The following is a 20,070-nucleotide window of genomic DNA, read 5'->3' on the forward strand; positions in this document are numbered from 1 at the left end:
AGCCAGCAGAGAGGTCAAATCACAGTAATGCAAACTCAGTCAGAGACATAGATTTTCACTTGCAACTTGCTTTAACATGTTTAACAGTGCATGAAATGTTGTCTAAAACATAAAAGAATGATGCATTTTATAGCTGGATCTGGTTTTATTACATTCTGAATTGGACGTTGAAAATGAGCTTATCTCAGCCAGCAGAGAGGTCAAATCACAGTAATGCAAACTCAGTCAGAGACATAGATTTTCACTTGCAACTTGCTTTAACATGTTTAACAGTGCATGAAATGTTGTCTAAAACAAAAAAGAATGATGCATTTTATGGCTGGATCTGGTTTTATTACATTCTGAATTGGACGTTGAAAATGAGCTTATCTCAGCCAGCAGAGAGGTCAAATCACAGTAATGCAAACTCAGTCAGAGACATAGATTTTCACTTGCAACTTGCTTTAACATGTTTAACAGTGCATGAAATGTTGTCTAAAACAAAAAAGAATGATGCATTTTATAGCTGGATCTGGTTTTATTACATTCTGAATTGGACGTTGAAAATGAGCTTATCTCAGCCAGCAGAGAGGTCAAATCACAGTAATGCAAACTCAGTCAGAGACATAGATTTTCACTTGCAACTTGATTTAACATGTTTAACAGTGCATGAAATGTTGTCTAAAACAAAAAAGAATGATGCATTTTATAGCTGGATCAGGTTTTATTACATTCTGAATTGGACGTTGAAAATGAGCTTATCTCAGCCAGCAGTGAGGTCAAATCACAGTAATGCAAACTCAGTCAGAGACATAGATTTTCACTTGCAACTTGCTTTAACATGTTTAACAGTGCATGAAATGTTGTCTAAAACAAAAAAGAATGATGCATTTTATGGCTGGATCTGGTTTTATTACATTCTGAATTGGACGTTGAAAATGAGCTTATCTCAGCCAGCAGAGAGGTCAAATCACAGTAATGCAAACTCAGTCAGAGACATAGATTTTCACTTGCAACTTGCTTTAACATGTTTAACAGTGCATGAAATGTTGTCTAAAACAAAAAAGAATGATGCATTTTATGGCTGGATCTGGTTTTATTACATTCTGAATTGGACGTTGAAAATGAGCTTATCTCAGCCAGCAGAGAGGTCAAATCACAGTAATGCAAACTCAGTCAGAGACATAGATTTTCACTTGCAACTTGCTTTAACATGTTTAACAGTGCATGAAATGTTGTCTAAAACAAAAAAGAATGATGCATTTTATGGCTGGATCTGGTTTTATTACATTCTGAATTGGACGTTGAAAATGAGCTTATCTCAGCCAGCAGAGAGGTCAAATAGCAGTAATGCAAACTCAGTCAGAGACATAGATTTTCACTTGCAACTTGCTTTAACATGTTTAACAGTGCATGAAATGTTGTCTAAACCAAAAAAGAATGATGCATTTTATAGCTGGATCTGGTTTTATTACATTCTGAATTGGATGTTGAAAATGAGCTTATCTCAGCCAGCAGAGAGGTCAAATCACAGTAATGCAAACTCAGTCAGAGACATAGATTTTCACTTACAACTTGCTTTAACATGTTTAACAGTGCATGAAATGTTGTCTAAAACAAAAAAGAATGATGCATTTTATGGCTGGATCTGTTTTTATCACTTTCTGAATTGGACGTTGAAAATGAGCTTATCTCAGCCAGCAGATAGGTCAAATCACAGTAATGCAAACTCAGTCAGAGACATAGATTTTCACTTGCAACTTGCTTTAACATGTTTAACAGTGCATGAAATGTTGTCTAAAACAAAAAAGAATGATGCATTTTATGGCTGGATCTGGTTTTATTACATTCTGAATTGGACGTTGAAAATGAGCTTATCTCAGCCAGCAGAGAGGTCAAATCACAGTAATGCAAACTCAGTCAGAGACATAGATTTTCACTTGCAGCTTGCTTTAACATGTTTAACAGTGCATGAAATGTTTTCTAAAACAAAAAAGAATGATGCATTTTATAGCTGGATCTGGTTTTATTACATTCTGAATTGGACGTTGAAAATGAGCTTATCTCAGCCAGCAGAGAGGTCAAATCACAGTAATGCAAACTCAGTCAGAGACATAGATTTTCACTTGCAACTTGCTTTAACATGTTTAACAGTGCATGAAATGTTGTCTAAAACAAAAAAGAATGATGCATTTTATGGCTGGATCTGGTTTTATCACTTTCTGAATTGGACGTTGAAAATGAGCTTATCTCAGCCAGCAGAGAGGTCAAATCACAGTAATGCAAACTCAGTCAGAGACATAGATTTTCACTTGCAACTTGCTTTAACATGTTTAACAGTGCATGAAATGTTGTCTAAAACAAAAAAGAATGATGCATTTTATGGCTGGATCTGGTTTTATAACATTCTGAATTGGACGTTGAAAATGAGCTTATCTCAGCCAGCAGAGAGGTCAAATCACAGTAATGCAAACTCACTCATAGACATAGATTTTCACTTGCAACTTGCTTTAACATGTTTAACAGTGCATGAAATGTTGTCTAAAACAAAAAAGAATGATGCATTTTATGGCTGGATATGGTTTTATTACATTCTGAATTGGACGTTGAAAATGAGCTTATCTCAGCCAGCAGAGAGGTCAAATCACAGTAATGCAAACTCAGTCAGAGACATAGATTTTCACTTGCAACTTGCTTTAACATGTTTAACAGTGCATGAAATGTTGTCTAAAACATAAAAGAATGATGCATTTTATAGCTGGATCTGGTTTTATTACATTCTGAATTGGACGTTGAAAATGAGCTTATCTCAGCCAGCAGAGAGGTCAAATCACAGTAATGCAAACTCAGTCAGAGACATAGATTTTCACTTGCAACTTGCTTTAACATGTTTAACAGTGCATGAAATGTTGTCTAAAACAAAAAAGAATGATGCATTTTATGGCTGGATCTGGTTTTATTACATTCTGAATTGGACGTTGAAAATGAGCTTATCTCAGCCAGCAGAGAGGTCAAATCACAGTAATGCAAACTCAGTCAGAGACATAGATTTTCACTTGCAACTTGCTTTAACATGTTTAACAGTGCATGAAATGTTGTCTAAAACAAAAAAGAATGATGCATTTTATGGCTGGATCTGGTTTTATTACATTCTGAATTGGACGTTGAAAATGAGCTTATCTCAGCCAGCAGAGAGGTCAAATCACAGTAATGCAAACTCAGTCAGAGACATAGATTTTCACTTGCAACTTGATTTAACATGTTTAACAGTGCATGAAATGTTGTCTAAAACAAAAAAGAATGATGCATTTTATAGCTGGATCAGGTTTTATTACATTCTGAATTGGACGTTGAAAATGAGCTTATCTCAGCCAGCAGTGAGGTCAAATCACAGTAATGCAAACTCAGTCAGAGACATAGATTTTCACTTGCAACTTGCTTTAACATGTTTAACAGTGCATGAAATGTTGTCTAAAACAAAAAAGAATGATGCATTTTATGGCTGGATCTGGTTTTATTACATTCTGAATTGGACGTTGAAAATGAGCTTATCTCAGCCAGCAGAGAGGTCAAATCACAGTAATGCAAACTCAGTCAGAGACATAGATTTTCACTTGCAACTTGCTTTAACATGTTTAACAGTGCATGAAATGTTGTCTAAAACAAAAAAGAATGATGCATTTTATGGCTGGATCTGGTTTTATTACATTCTGAATTGGACGTTGAAAATGAGCTTATCTCAGCCAGCAGAGAGGTCAAATCACAGTAATGCAAACTCAGTCAGAGACATAGATTTTCACTTGCAACTTGCTTTAACATGTTTAACAGTGCATGAAATGTTGTCTAAAACAAAAAAGAATGATGCATTTTATGGCTGGATCTGGTTTTATTACATTCTGAATTGGACGTTGAAAATGAGCTTATCTCAGCCAGCAGAGAGGTCAAATAGCAGTAATGCAAACTCAGTCAGAGACATAGATTTTCACTTGCAACTTGCTTTAACATGTTTAACAGTGCATGAAATGTTGTCTAAACCAAAAAAGAATGATGCATTTTATAGCTGGATCTGGTTTTATTACATTCTGAATTGGACGTTGAAAATGAGCTTATCTCAGCCAGCAGTGAGGTCAAATCACAGTAATGCAAACTCAGTCAGAGACATAGATTTTCACTTGCAACTTGCTTTAACATGTTTAACAGTGCATGAAATGTTGTCTAAAACAAAAAAGAATGATGCATTTTATGGCTGGATCTGGTTTTATTACATTCTGAATTGGACGTTGAAAATGAGCTTATCTCAGCCAGCAGAGAGGTCAAATCACAGTAATGCAAACTCAGTCAGAGACATAGATTTTCACTTGCAACTTGCTTTAACATGTTTAACAGTGCATGAAATGTTGTCTAAAACAAAAAAGAATGATGCATTTTATGGCTGGATCTGGTTTTATTACATTCTGAATTGGACGTTGAAAATGAGCTTATCTCAGCCAGCAGAGAGGTCAAATCACAGTAATGCAAACTCAGTCAGAGACATAGATTTTCACTTGCAACTTGCTTTAACATGTTTAACAGTGCATGAAATGTTGTCTAAAACAAAAAAGAATGATGCATTTTATGGCTGGATCTGGTTTTATTACATTCTGAATTGGACGTTGAAAATGAGCTTATCTCAGCCAGCAGAGAGGTCAAATAGCAGTAATGCAAACTCAGTCAGAGACATAGATTTTCACTTGCAACTTGCTTTAACATGTTTAACAGTGCATGAAATGTTGTCTAAACCAAAAAAGAATGATGCATTTTATAGCTGGATCTGGTTTTATTACATTCTGAATTGGATGTTGAAAATGAGCTTATCTCAGCCAGCAGAGAGGTCAAATCACAGTAATGCAAACTCAGTCAGAGACATAGATTTTCACTTACAACTTGCTTTAACATGTTTAACAGTGCATGAAATGTTGTCTAAAACAAAAAAGAATGATGCATTTTATGGCTGGATCTGTTTTTATCACTTTCTGAATTGGACGTTGAAAATGAGCTTATCTCAGCCAGCAGATAGGTCAAATCACAGTAATGCAAACTCAGTCAGAGACATAGATTTTCACTTGCAACTTGCTTTAACATGTTTAACAGTGCATGAAATGTTGTCTAAAACAAAAAAGAATGATGCATTTTATGGCTGGATCTGGTTTTATTACATTCTGAATTGGACGTTGAAAATGAGCTTATCTCAGCCAGCAGAGAGGTCAAATCACAGTAATGCAAACTCAGTCAGAGACATAGATTTTCACTTGCAACTTGCTTTAACATGTTTAACAGTGCATGAAATGTTTTCTAAAACAAAAAAGAATGATGCATTTTATGGCTGGATCTGGTTTAATTACATTCTGAATTGGACGTTGAAAATGAGCTTATCTCAGCCAGCAGAGAGGTCAAATCACAGTAATGCAAACTCAGTCAGAGACATAGATTTTCACTTGCAGCTTGCTTTAACATGTTTAACAGTGCATGAAATGTTGTCTAAAACAAAAAAGAATGATGCATTTTATGGCTGGATCTGGTTTTATTACATTCTGAATTGGACGTTGAAAATGAGCTTATCTCAGCCAGCAGAGAGGTCAAATCACAGTAATGCAAACTCAGTCAGAGACATAGATTTTCACTTGCAACTTGCTTTAACATGTTTAACAGTGCATGAAATGTTGTCTAAAACAAAAAAGAATGATGCATTTTATAGCTGGATCTGGTTTTATTACATTCTGAATTGGACGTTGAAAATGAGCTTATCTCAGCCAGCAGAGAGGTCAAATCACAGTAATGCAAACTCAGTCAGAGACATAGATTTTCACTTGCAACTTGCTTTAACATGTTTAACAGTGCATGAAATGTTGTCTAAAACAAAAAAGAATGATGCATTTTATGGCTGGATCTGGTTTTATCACTTTCTGAATTGGACGTTGAAAATGAGCTTATCTCAGCCAGCAGAGAGGTCAAATCACAGTAATGCAAACTCAGTCAGAGACATAGATTTTCACTTGCAACTTGCTTTAACATGTTTAACAGTGCATGAAATGTTGTCTAAAACAAAAAAGAATGATGCATTTTATGGCTGGATCTGGTTTTATAACATTCTGAATTGGACGTTGAAAATGAGCTTATCTCAGCCAGCAGAGAGGTCAAATCACAGTAATGCAAACTCACTCATAGACATAGATTTTCACTTGCAACTTGCTTTAACATGTTTAACAGTGCATGAAATGTTGTCTAAAACAAAAAAGAATGATGCATTTTATGGCTGGATATGGTTTTATTACATTCTGAATTGGACGTTGAAAATGAGCTTATCTCAGCCAGCAGAGAGGTCAAATCACAGTAATGCAAACTCAGTCAGAGACATAGATTTTCACTTGCAACTTGCTTTAACATGTTTAACAGTGCATGAAATGTTGTCTAAAACATAAAAGAATGATGCATTTTATAGCTGGATCTGGTTTTATTACATTCTGAATTGGACGTTGAAAATGAGCTTATCTCAGCCAGCAGAGAGGTCAAATCACAGTAATGCAAACTCAGTCAGAGACATAGATTTTCACTTGCAACTTGCTTTAACATGTTTAACAGTGCATGAAATGTTGTCTAAAACAAAAAAGAATGATGCATTTTATGGCTGGATCTGGTTTTATTACATTCTGAATTGGACGTTGAAAATGAGCTTATCTCAGCCAGCAGAGAGGTCAAATCACAGTAATGCAAACTCAGTCAGAGACATAGATTTTCACTTGCAACTTGCTTTAACATGTTTAACAGTGCATGAAATGTTGTCTAAAACAAAAAAGAATGATGCATTTTATAGCTGGATCTGGTTTTATTACATTCTGAATTGGACGTTGAAAATGAGCTTATCTCAGCCAGCAGAGAGGTCAAATCACAGTAATGCAAACTCAGTCAGAGACATAGATTTTCACTTGCAACTTGATTTAACATGTTTAACAGTGCATGAAATGTTGTCTAAAACAAAAAAGAATGATGCATTTTATAGCTGGATCAGGTTTTATTACATTCTGAATTGGACGTTGAAAATGAGCTTATCTCAGCCAGCAGTGAGGTCAAATCACAGTAATGCAAACTCAGTCAGAGACATAGATTTTCACTTGCAACTTGCTTTAACATGTTTAACAGTGCATGAAATGTTGTCTAAAACAAAAAAGAATGATGCATTTTATGGCTGGATCTGGTTTTATTACATTCTGAATTGGACGTTGAAAATGAGCTTATCTCAGCCAGCAGAGAGGTCAAATCACAGTAATGCAAACTCAGTCAGAGACATAGATTTTCACTTGCAACTTGCTTTAACATGTTTAACAGTGCATGAAATGTTGTCTAAAACAAAAAAGAATGATGCATTTTATGGCTGGATCTGGTTTTATTACATTCTGAATTGGACGTTGAAAATGAGCTTATCTCAGCCAGCAGAGAGGTCAAATCACAGTAATGCAAACTCAGTCAGAGACATAGATTTTCACTTGCAACTTGCTTTAACATGTTTAACAGTGCATGAAATGTTGTCTAAAACAAAAAAGAATGATGCATTTTATGGCTGGATCTGGTTTTATTACATTCTGAATTGGACGTTGAAAATGAGCTTATCTCAGCCAGCAGAGAGGTCAAATAGCAGTAATGCAAACTCAGTCAGAGACATAGATTTTCACTTGCAACTTGCTTTAACATGTTTAACAGTGCATGAAATGTTGTCTAAACCAAAAAAGAATGATGCATTTTATAGCTGGATCTGGTTTTATTACATTCTGAATTGGACGTTGAAAATGAGCTTATCTCAGCCAGCAGAGAGGTCAAATCACAGTAATGCAAACTCAGTCAGAGACATAGATTTTCACTTACAACTTGCTTTAACATGTTTAACAGTGCATGAAATGTTGTCTAAAACAAAAAAGAATGATGCATTTTATGGCTGGATCTGTTTTTATCACTTTCTGAATTGGACGTTGAAAATGAGCTTATCTCAGCCAGCAGATAGGTCAAATCACAGTAATGCAAACTCAGTCAGAGACATAGATTTTCACTTGCAACTTGCTTTAACATGTTTAACAGTGCATGAAATGTTGTCTAAAACAAAAAAGAATGATGCATTTTATGGCTGGATCTGGTTTTATTACATTCTGAATTGGACGTTGAAAATGAGCTTATCTCAGCCAGCAGAGAGGTCAAATCACAGTAATGCAAACTCAGTCAGAGACATAGATTTTCACTTGCAACTTGCTTTAACATGTTTAACAGTGCATGAAATGTTGTCTAAAACAAAAAAGAATGATGCATTTTATAGCTGGATCTGGTTTTATTACATTCTGAATTGGACGTTGAAAATGAGCTTATCTCAGCCAGCAGAGAGGTCAAATCACAGTAATGCAAACTCAGTCAGAGACATAGATTTTCACTTGCAACTTGCTTTAACATGTTTAACAGTGCATGAAATGTTGTCTAAAACAAAAAAGAATGATGCATTTTATGGCTGGATCTGGTTTTATTACATTCTGAATTGGACGTTGAAAATGAGCTTATCTCAGCCAGCAGAGAGGTCAAATCACAGTAATGCAAACTCAGTCAGAGACATAGATTTTCACTTGCAACTTGCTTTAACATGTTTAACAGTGCATGAAATGTTGTCTAAAACAAAAAAGAATGATGCATTTTATAGCTGGATCTGGTTTTATTACATTCTGAATTGGACGTTGAAAATGAGCTTATCTCAGCCAGCAGAGAGGTCAAATCACAGTAATGCAAACTCAGTCAGAGACATAGATTTTCACTTGCAACTTGCTTTAACATGTTTAACAGTGCATGAAATGTTGTCTAAAACAAAAAAGAATGATGCATTTTATAGCTGGATCAGGTTTTATCACATTCTGAATTGGACGTTGAAAATGAGCTTATCTCAGCCAGCAGTGAGGTCAAATCACAGTAATGCAAACTCAGTCAGAGACATAGATTTTCACTTGCAACTTGCTTTAACATGTTTAACAGTGCATGAAATGTTGTCTAAAACAAAAAAGAATGATGCATTTTATGGCTGGATCTGGTTTTATTACATTCTGAATTGGACGTTGAAAATGAGCTTATCTCAGCCAGCAGAGAGGTCTAATGCAAACTCAGTCAGAAACATAGATTTTCACTTGCAACTTGCTTTAACATGTTTAACAGTGCATGAAATGTTGTCTAAAACAAAAAAGAATGATGCATTTTATAGCTGGATCTGGTTTTATTACATTCTGAATTGGACGTTGAAAATGAGCTTATCTCAGCCAGCAGAGAGGTCAAATCACAGTAATGCAAACTCAGTCAGAGACATAGATTTTCACTTGCAACTTGCTTTAACATGTTTAATAGTGCATGAAATGTTGTCTAAAACAAAAAAGAATGATGCATTTTATAGCTGGATCAGGTTTTATTACATTCTGAATTGGACGTTGAAAATGAGCTTATCTCAGCCAGCAGTGAGGTCAAATCACAGTAATGCAAACTCAGTCAGAGACATAGATTTTCACTTGCAACTTGCTTTAACATGTTTAACAGTGCATGAAATGTTGTCTAAAACAAAAAAGAATGATGCATTTTATGGCTGGATCTGGTTTTATTACATTCTGAATTGGACGTTGAAAATGAGCTTATCTCAGCCAGCAGAGAGGTCTAATGCAAACTCAGTCAGAAACATAGATTTTCACTTGCAACTTGCTTTAACATGTTTAACAGTGCATGAAATGTTGTCTAAAACAAAAAAGAATGATGCATTTTATGGCTGGATCTGGTTTTATTACATTCTGAATTGGACGTTGAAAATGAGCTTATCTCAGCCAGCAGATAGGTCAAATCACAGTAATGCAAACTCAGTCAGAGACATAGATTTTCACTTGCAACTTGCTTTAACATGTTTAACAGTGCATGAAATGTTGTCTAAAACAAAAAAGAATGATGCATTTTATGGCTGGATCTGTTTTTATCACTTTCTGAATTGGACGTTGAAAATGAGCTTATCTCAGCCAGCAGAGAGGTCAAATCACAGTAATGCAAACTCAGTCAGAGACATAGATTTTCACTGGCAACTTGCTTTAACATGTTTAACAGTGCATGAAATGTTGTCTAAAACAAAAAAGAATGATGCATTTTATGGCTGGATCTGGTTTTATTACATTCTGAATTGGACGTTGAAAATGAGCTTATCTCAGCCAGCAGAGAGGTCAAATCACAGTAATGCAAACTCAGTCAGAGACATAGATTTTCACTTGCAACTTGCTTTAACATGTTTAACAGTGCATGAAATGTTGTCTAAAACAAAAAAGAATGATGCATTTTATAGCTGGATCTGGTTTTATTACATTCTGAATTGGACGTTGAAAATGAGCTTATCTCAGCCAGCAGAGAGGTCAAATCACAGTAATGCAAACTCAGTCAGAGACATAGATTTTCACTTGCAACTTGCTTTAACATGTTTAACAGTGCATGAAATGTTGTCTAAAACAAAAAAGAATGATGCATTTTATGGCTGGATCTGTTTTTATCACTTTCTGAATTGGACGTTGAAAATGAGCTTATCTCAGCCAGCAGAGAGGTCAAATCACAGTAATGCAAACTCAGTCAGAGACATAGATTTTCACTTGCAACTTGCTTTAACATGTTTAACAGTGCATGAAATGTTGTCTAAAACAAAAAAGAATGATGCATTTTATAGCTGGATCTGGTTTTATTACATTCTGAATTGGACGTTGAAAATGAGCTTATCTCAGCCAGCAGAGAGGTCAAATCACAGTAATGCAAACTCAGTCAGAGACATAGATTTTCACTTGCAACTTGCTTTAACATGTTTAATAGTGCATGAAATGTTGTCTAAAACAAAAAAGAATGATGCATTTTATAGCTGGATCAGGTTTTATTACATTCTGAATTGGACGTTGAAAATGAGCTTATCTCAGCCAGCAGTGAGGTCAAATCACAGTAATGCAAACTCAGTCAGAGACATAGATTTTCACTTGCAACTTGCTTTAACATGTTTAACAGTGCATGAAATGTTGTCTAAAACAAAAAAGAATGATGCATTTTATGGCTGGATCTGGTTTTATTACATTCTGAATTGGACGTTGAAAATGAGCTTATCTCAGCCAGCAGAGAGGTCTAATGCAAACTCAGTCAGAAACATAGATTTTCACTTGCAACTTGCTTTAACATGTTTAACAGTGCATGAAATGTTGTCTAAAACAAAAAAGAATGATGCATTTTATGGCTGGATCTGGTTTTATTACATTCTGAATTGGACGTGAAAATGAGCTTATCTCAGCCAGCAGATAGGTCAAATCACAGTAATGCAAACTCAGTCAGAGACATAGATTTTCACTTGCAACTTGCTTTAACATGTTTAACAGTGCATGAAATGTTGTCTAAAACAAAAAAGAATGATGCATTTTATGGCTGGATCTGTTTTTATCACTTTCTGAATTGGACGTTGAAAATGAGCTTATCTCAGCCAGCAGAGAGGTCAAATCACAGTAATGCAAACTCAGTCAGAGACATAGATTTTCACTGGCAACTTGCTTTAACATGTTTAACAGTGCATGAAATGTTGTCTAAAACAAAAAAGAATGATGCATTTTATGGCTGGATCTGGTTTTATTACATTCTGAATTGGACGTTGAAAATGAGCTTATCTCAGCCAGCAGAGAGGTCAAATCACAGTAATGCAAACTCAGTCAGAGACATAGATTTTCACTTGCAACTTGCTTTAACATGTTTAACAGTGCATGAAATGTTGTCTAAAACAAAAAAGAATGATGCATTTTATAGCTGGATCTGGTTTTATTACATTCTGAATTGGACGTTGAAAATGAGCTTATCTCAGCCAGCAGAGAGGTCAAATCACAGTAATGCAAACTCAGTCAGAGACATAGATTTTCACTTGCAACTTGCTTTAACATGTTTAACAGTGCATGAAATGTTGTCTAAAACAAAAAAGAATGATGCATTTTATGGCTGGATCTGTTTTTATCACTTTCTGAATTGGACGTTGAAAATGAGCTTATCTCAGCCAGCAGATAGGTAATCACAGTAATGCAAACTCAGTCAGACACATAGATTTTCACTTGCAACTTGCTTTAACATGTTTAACAGTGCATGAAATGTTGTCTAAAACAAAAAAGAATGATGCATTTTATGGCTGGATCTGGTTTTATTACATTCTGAATTGGACGTTGAAAATGAGCTTATCTCAGCCAGCAGAGAGGTCAAATAGCAGTAATGCAAACTCAGTCAGAGACATAGATTTTCACTTGCAACTTGCTTTAACATGTTTAACAGTGCATGAAATGTTGTCTAAACCAAAAAAGAATGATGCATTTTATAGCTGGATCTGGTTTTATTACATTCTGAATTGGACGTTGAAAATGAGCTTATCTCAGCCAGCAGAGAGGTCAAATCACAGTAATGCAAACTCAGTCAGAGACATAGATTTTCACTTACAACTTGCTTTAACATGTTTAACAGTGCATGAAATGTTGTCTAAAACAAAAAAGAATGATGCATTTTATGGCTGGATCTGGTTTTATCACTTTCTGAATTGGACGTTGAAAATGAGCTTATCTCAGCCAGCAGAGAGGTCAAATCACAGTAATGCAAACTCAGTCAGAGACATAGATTTTCACTTGCAACTTGCTTTAACATGTTTAACAGTGCATGAAATGTTGTCTAAAACAAAAAAGAATGATGCATTTTATAGCTGGATCTGGTTTTATTACATTCTGAATTGGACGTTGAAAATGAGCTTATCTCAGCCAGCAGAGAGGTCAAATCACAGTAATGCAAACTCAGTCAGAGACATAGATTTTCACTTGCAACTTGCTTTAACATGTTTAACAGTGCATGAAATGTTGTCTAAAACAAAAAAGAATGATGCATTTTATGGCTGGATCTGTTTTTATCACTTTCTGAATTGGACGTTGAAAATGAGCTTATCTCAGCCAGCAGAGAGGTCAAATCACAGTAATGCAAACTCAGTCAGAGACATAGATTTTCACTTGCAACTTGCTTTAACATGTTTAACAGTGCATGAAATGTTGTCTAAAACAAAAAAGAATGATGCATTTTATGGCTGGATCTGGTTTTATAACATTCTGAATTGGACGTTGAAAATGAGCTTATCTCAGCCAGCAGAGAGGTCAAATCACAGTAATGCAAACTCACTCATAGACATAGATTTTCACTTGCAACTTGCTTTAACATGTTTAACAGTGCATGAAATGTTGTCTAAAACAAAAAAGAATGATGCATTTTATGGCTGGATCTGGTTTTATTACATTCTGAATTGGACGTTGAAAATGAGCTTATCTCAGCCAGCAGAGAGGTCAAATCACAGTAATGCAAACTCAGTCAGAGACATAGATTTTCACTTGCAACTTGCTTTAACATGTTTAACAGTGCATGAAATGTTGTCTAAAACAAAAAAGAATGATGCATTTTATAGCTGGATCTGGTTTTATTACATTCTGAATTGGACGTTGAAAATGAGCTTATCTCAGCCAGCAGAGAGGTCAAATCACAGTAATGCAAACTCAGTCAGAGACATAGATTTTCACTTGCAACTTGCTTTAACATGTTTAACAGTGCATGAAATGTTGTCTAAAACAAAAAAGAATGATGCATTTTATGGCTGGATCTGGTTTTATTACATTCTGAATTGGACGTTGAAAATGAGCTTATCTCAGCCAGCAGAGAGGTCAAATCACAGTAATGCAAACTCAGTCAGAGACATAGATTTTCACTTGCAACTTGCTTTAACATGTTTAACAGTGCATGAAATGTTGTCTAAAACAAAAAAGAATGATGCATTTTATAGCTGGATCTGGTTTTATTACATTCTGAATTGGACGTTGAAAATGAGCTTATCTCAGCCAGCAGAGAGGTCAAATCACAGTAATGCAAACTCAGTCAGAGACATAGATTTTCACTTGCAACTTGCTTTAACATGTTTAACAGTGCATGAAATGTTGTCTAAAACAAAAAAGAATGATGCATTTTATAGCTGGATCAGGTTTTATTACATTCTGAATTGGACGTTGAAAATGAGCTTATCTCAGCCAGCAGTGAGGTCAAATCACAGTAATGCAAACTCAGTCAGAGACATAGATTTTCACTTGCAACTTGCTTTAACATGTTTAACAGTGCATGAAATGTTGTCTAAAACAAAAAAGAATGATGCATTTTATGGCTGGATCTGGTTTTATTACATTCTGAATTGGACATTGAAAATGAGCTTATCTCAGCCAGCAGAGAGGTCTAATGCAAACTCAGTCAGAAACATAGATTTTCACTTGCAACTTGCTTTAACATGTTTAACAGTGCATGAAATGTTGTCTAAAACAAAAAAGAATGATGCATTTTATAGCTGGATCTGGTTTTATTACATTCTGAATTGGACGTTGAAAATGAGCTTATCTCAGCCAGCAGAGAGGTCAAATCACAGTAATGCAAACTCAGTCAGAGACATAGATTTTCACTTGCAACTTGCTTTAACATGTTTAATAGTGCATGAAATGTTGTCTAAAACAAAAAAGAATGATGCATTTTATAGCTGGATCAGGTTTTATTACATTCTGAATTGGACGTTGAAAATGAGCTTATCTCAGCCAGCAGTGAGGTCAAATCACAGTAATGCAAACTCAGTCAGAGACATAGATTTTCACTTGCAACTTGCTTTAACATGTTTAACAGTGCATGAAATGTTGTCTAAAACAAAAAAGAATGATGCATTTTATGGCTGGATCTGGTTTTATTACATTCTGAATTGGACGTTGAAAATGAGCTTATCTCAGCCAGCAGAGAGGTCTAATGCAAACTCAGTCAGAAACATAGATTTTCACTTGCAACTTGCTTTAACATGTTTAACAGTGCATGAAATGTTGTCTAAAACAAAAAAGAATGATGCATTTTATGGCTGGATCTGGTTTTATTACATTCTGAATTGGACGTTGAAAATGAGCTTATCTCAGCCAGCAGATAGGTCAAATCACAGTAATGCAAACTCAGTCAGAGACATAGATTTTCACTTGCAACTTGCTTTAACATGTTTAACAGTGCATGAAATGTTGTCTAAAACAAAAAAGAATGATGCATTTTATGGCTGGATCTGTTTTTATCACTTTCTGAATTGGACGTTGAAAATGAGCTTATCTCAGCCAGCAGAGAGGTCAAATCACAGTAATGCAAACTCAGTCAGAGACATAGATTTTCACTTGCAACTTGCTTTAACATGTTTAACAGTGCATGAAATGTTGTCTAAAACAAAAAAGAATGATGCATTTTATGGCTGGATCTGGTTTTATTACATTCTGAATTGGACGTTGAAAATGAGCTTATCTCAGCCAGCAGAGAGGTCAAATCACAGTAATGCAAACTCAGTCAGAGACATAGATTTTCACTTGCAACTTGCTTTAACATGTTTAACAGTGCATGAAATGTTGTCTAAAACAAAAAAGAATGATGCATTTTATAGCTGGATCTGGTTTTATTACATTCTGAATTGGACGTTGAAAATGAGCTTATCTCAGCCAGCAGAGAGGTCAAATCACAGTAATGCAAACTCAGTCAGAGACATAGATTTTCACTTGCAACTTGCTTTAACATGTTTAACAGTGCATGAAATGTTGTCTAAAACAAAAAAGAATGATGCATTTTATGGCTGGATCTGTTTTTATCACTTTCTGAATTGGACGTTGAAAATGAGCTTATCTCAGCCAGCAGATAGGTAATCACAGTAATGCAAACTCAGTCAGAGACATAGATTTTCACTTGCAACTTGCTTTAACATGTTTAACAGTGCATGAAATGTTGTCTAAAACAAAAAAGAATGATGCATTTTATGGCTGGATCTGGTTTTATTACATTCTGAATTGGACGTTGAAAATGAGCTTATCTCAGCCAGCAGAGAGGTCAAATAGCAGTAATGCAAACTCAGTCAGAGACATAGATTTTCACTTGCAACTTGCTTTAACATGTTTAACAGTGCATGAAATGTTGTCTAAACCAAAAAAGAATGATGCATTTTATAGCTGGATCTGGTTTTATTACATTCTGAATTGGACGTTGAAAATGAGCTTATCTCAGCCAGCAGAGAGGTCAAATCACAGTAATGCAAACTCAGTCAGAGACATAGATTTTCACTTACAACTTGCTTTAACATGTTTAACAGTGCATGAAATGTTGTCTAAAACAAAAAAGAATGATGCATTTTATAGCTGGATCTGTTTTTATCACTTTCTGAATTGGACGTTGAAAATGAGCTTATCTCAGCCAGCAGATAGGTCAAATCACAGTAATGCAAACTCAGTCAGAGACATAGATTTTCACTTGCAACTTGCTTTAACATGTTTAACAGTGCATGAAATGTTGTCTAAAACAAAAAAGAATGATGCATTTTATGGCTGGATCTGGTTTTATTACATTCTGAATTGGACGTTGAAAATGAGCTTATCTCAGCCAGCAGAGAGGTCAAATCACAGTAATGCAAACTCAGTCAGAGACATAGATTTTCACTTGCAACTTGCTTTAACATGTTTAACAGTGCATGAAATGTTGTCTAAAACAAAAAAGAATGATGCATTTTATAGCTGGATCTGGTTTTATTACATTCTGAATTGGACGTTGAAAATGAGCTTATCTCAGCCAGCAGAGAGGTCAAATCACAGTAATGCAAACTCAGTCAGAGACATAGATTTTCACTTGCAACTTGCTTTAACATGTTTAACAGTGCATGAAATGTTGTCTAAAACAAAAAAGAATGATGCATTTTATGGCTGGATCTGGTTTTATTACATTCTGAATTGGACGTTGAAAATGAGCTTATCTCAGCCAGCAGAGAGGTCAAATCACAGTAATGCAAACTCAGTCAGAGACATAGATTTTCACTTGCAACTTGCTTTAACATGTTTAACAGTGCATGAAATGTTGTCTAAAACAAAAAAGAATGATGCATTTTATAGCTGGATCTGGTTTTATTACATTCTGAATTGGACGTTGAAAATGAGCTTATCTCAGCCAGCAGAGAGGTCAAATCACAGTAATGCAAACTCAGTCAGAGACATAGATTTTCACTTGCAACTTGCTTTAACATGTTTAACAGTGCATGAAATGTTGTCTAAAACAAAAAAGAATGATGCATTTTATAGCTGGATCAGGTTTTATTACATTCTGAATTGGACGTTGAAAATGAGCTTATCTCAGCCAGCAGTGAGGTCAAATCACAGTAATGCAAACTCAGTCAGAGACATAGATTTTCACTTGCAACTTGCTTTAACATGTTTAACAGTGCATGAAATGTCTAAAACAAAAAAGAATGATGCATTTTATGGCTGGATCTGGTTTTATTACATTCTGAATTGGACGTTGAAAATGAGCTTATCTCAGCCAGCAGAGAGGTCTAATGCAAACTCAGTCAGAAACATAGATTTTCACTTGCAACTTGCTTTAACATGTTTAACAGTGCATGAAATGTTGTCTAAAACAAAAAAAAATGATGCATTTTATAGCTGGATCTGGTTTTATTACATTCTGAATTGGACGTTGAAAATGAGCTTATCTCAGCCAGCAGAGAGGTCAAATCACAGTAATGCAAACTCAGTCAGAGACATAGATTTTCACTTGCAACTTGCTTTAACATGTTTAATAGTGCATGAAATGTTGTCTAAAACAAAAAAGAATGATGCATTTTATAGCTGGATCAGGTTTTATTACATTCTGAATTGGACGTTGAAAATGAGCTTATCTCAGCCAGCAGTGAGGTCAAATCACAGTAATGCAAACTCAGTCAGAGACATAGATTTTCACTTGCAACTTGCTTTAACATGTTTAACAGTGCATGAAATGTTGTCTAAAACAAAAAAGAATGATGCATTTTATGGCTGGATCTGGTTTTATTACATTCTGAATTGGACGTTGAAAATGAGCTTATCTCAGCCAGCAGAGAGGTCTAATGCAAACTCAGTCAGAAACATAGATTTTCACTTGCAACTTGCTTTAACATGTTTAACAGTGCATGAAATGTTGTCTAAAACAAAAAAGAATGATGCATTTTATGGCTGGATCTGGTTTTATTACATTCTGAATTGGACGTTGAAAATGAGCTTATCTCAGCCAGCAGATAGGTAATCACAGTAATGCAAACTCAGTCAGAGACATAGATTTTCACTTGCAACTTGCTTTAACATGTTTAACAGTGCATGAAATGTTGTCTAAAACAAAAAAAGAATGATGCATTTTATAGCTGGATCTGGTTTTATTACATTCTGAATTGGACGTTGAAAATGAGCTTATCTCAGCCAGCAGAGAGGTCAAATCACAGTAATGCAAACTCAGTCAGAGACATAGATTTTCACTTGCAACTTGCTTTAACATGTTTAACAGTGCATGAAATGTTGTCTAAAACAAAAAAGAATGATGCATTTTATGGCTGGATCTGGTTTTATCACTTTCTGAATTGGACGTTGAAAATGAGCTTATCTCAGCCAGCAGAGAGGTCAAATCACAGTAATGCAAACTCAGTCAGAGACATAGATTTTCACTTGCAACTTGCTTTAACATGTTTAACAGTGCATGAAATGTTGTCTAAAACAAAAAAGAATGATGCATTTTATGGCTGGATCTGGTTTTATAACATTCTGAATTGGACGTTGAAAATGAGCTTATCTCAGCCAGCAGAGAGGTCAAATCACAGTAATGCAAACTCACTCATAGACATAGATTTTCACTTGCAACTTGCTTTAACATGTTTAACAGTGCATGAAATGTTGTCTAAAACAAAAAAGAATGATGCATTTTATGGCTGGATCTGGTTTTATTACATTCTGAATTGGACGTTGAAAATGAGCTTATCTCAGCCAGCAGAGAGGTCAAATCACAGTAATGCAAACTCAGTCAGAGACATAGATTTTCACTTGCAACTTGCTTTAACATGTTTAACAGTGCATGAAATGTTGTCTAAAACATAAAAGAATGATGCATTTTATAGCTGGATCTGGTTTTATTACATTCTGAATTGGACGTTGAAAATGAGCTTATCTCAGCCAGCAGAGAGGTCAAATCACAGTAATGCAAACTCAGTCAGAGACATAGATTTTCACTTGCAACTTGCTTTAACATGTTTAACAGTGCATGAAATGTTGTCTAAAACAAAAAAGAATGATGCATTTTATGGCTGGATCTGGTTTTATTACATTCTGAATTGGACGTTGAAAATGAGCTTATCTCAGCCAGCAGAGAGGTCAAATCACAGTAATGCAAACTCAGTCAGAGACATAGATTTTCACTTGCAACTTGCTTTAACATGTTTAACAGTGCATGAAATGTTGTCTAAAACAAAAAAGAATGATGCATTTTATAGCTGGATCTGGTTTTATTACATTCTGAATTGGACGTTGAAAATGAGCTTATCTCAGCCAGCAGAGAGGTCAAATCACAGTAATGCAAACTCAGTCAGAGACATAGATTTTCACTTGCATCTTGCTTTAACATGTTTAACAGTGCATGAAATGTTGTCTAAAACAAAAAAGAATGATGCATTTTATAGCTGGATCAGGTTTTATTACATTCTGAATTGGACGTTGAAAATGAGCTTATCTCAGCCAGCAGTGAGGTCAAATCACAGTAATGCAAACTCAGTCAGAGACATAGATTTTCACTTGCAACTTGCTTTAACATGTTTAACAGTGCATGAAATGTTGTCTAAAACAAAAAAGAATGATGCATTTTATGGCTGGATCTGGTTTTATTACATTCTGAATTGGACGTTGAAAATGAGCTTATCTCAGCCAGCAGAGAGGTCAAATCACAGTAATGCAAACTCAGTCAGAGACATAGATTTTCACTTGCAACTTGCTTTAACATGTTTAACAGTGCATGAAATGTTGTCTAAAACAAAAAAGAATGATGCATTTTATGGCTGGATCTGGTTTTATTACATTCTGAATTGGACGTTGAAAATGAGCTTATCTCAGCCAGCAGAGAGGTCAAATCACAGTAATGCAAACTCAGTCAGAGACATAGATT

The sequence above is a fragment of the Danio rerio genome, chromosome 8 (assembly GCF_049306965.1).
Source record: "Danio rerio strain Tuebingen ecotype United States chromosome 8, GRCz12tu, whole genome shotgun sequence".
Taxonomy (NCBI): Eukaryota; Metazoa; Chordata; class Actinopteri; order Cypriniformes; family Danionidae; genus Danio; species Danio rerio.